This window comes from Salvia miltiorrhiza, chromosome 3, assembly GCF_028751815.1.
Source record: "Salvia miltiorrhiza cultivar Shanhuang (shh) chromosome 3, IMPLAD_Smil_shh, whole genome shotgun sequence".
Classification (NCBI taxonomy): Eukaryota; Viridiplantae; Streptophyta; class Magnoliopsida; order Lamiales; family Lamiaceae; genus Salvia; species Salvia miltiorrhiza.
In genome coordinates this window covers 59,726,466-59,727,429 of record NC_080389.1, presented here as the reverse complement: position 1 = coordinate 59,727,429, position 964 = coordinate 59,726,466, and the positions used below count along the sequence as shown (strand labels likewise).

The following is a 964-nucleotide window of genomic DNA, read 5'->3' as shown; positions in this document are numbered from 1 at the left end:
CCTCCACCACCACCTATTAGCAATATGTTCCAACCCATTGTCCAACAAGGAGGAGTGAATGCCCCGAGAATCAACGCCACAAATTTTGAGCTCAAGCCGGCCCTCATAAATATGGTACAACAAAACCAATTCGCCGGTCTTTCCCAAGATGACCCGAATGGACATCTTGGAAACTTATTGGAGATATGCGGCACCATCAAGATGAATGGAGTCCCGGAGGATGCCATTCGACTTCGACTCTTCCCCTTTTCGCTAAGGGGCATGGCCAAGACATGGTACCAATCTTTAGAGGGTGGTTCTATCACTACATGGGAGAACATGGCTCAAAAGTTTCTCAACAAGTTCTACCCTCCGGGTAGAACCATGAAGATGAAGAAGGACATAGTCCAATTTCACCAATTTGATGGAGAATCCTTCTACGAAGCTTGGGAGAGATTCAAAGAGATGCTAAGGAAGTGCCCTAACCATGGTTTAGATCAAAACACAATCATTTGTGTATTCTACACCGGGTGTAGTGGTGAGATGCAAAGAGACATGAATGCATCGGCCAATGGAGCATTGTTGGAGAAAAGCCACGCGGAGGCCGCTCACATCATAGAGAACTTGGCCACCAATTGCCATCAATTCCCAACGGAGAGGATCATCTTGAAGAAGGTGGCGGCTACAACAAGCTCGGATCCGATAGCTCTTTTGACGGCTCAATTGACCGCCATGAATAGCAAGATTGATGCTATATCAATGTCAAGGGTAGAGCCCGTGGTTGAAGAACAAACTAGCTTCGAGGATGTGAACTACATCAACAACAACAACAACCGAGGCTATGCGAACTTCCGGCCCCAACAACAAGGTGGCTACCAAGGGCAAGGGCAATACACTCAAGGATTCCAACCTAACCGCCACCCTAACCTCTCCTATAGCAATCCAAACAATTTCTTGCAACCACCGCCCGGATTTGCGGTGAGCC

The 964-nt window shown here is 47.7% G+C and overlaps 1 non-coding gene across 1 annotated transcript; it reads right to left on the bottom strand.

Moving 5' to 3' along the window:
* Window positions 1–366: 366 nt before the first annotated feature.
* Window positions 367–473, bottom strand: LOC131019224 (small nucleolar RNA R71). Its single transcript, XR_009100145.1, has one exon. It is a non-coding gene; the product is annotated as a small nucleolar RNA R71 (small nucleolar RNA).
* Window positions 474–964: the final 491 nt, after the last annotated feature.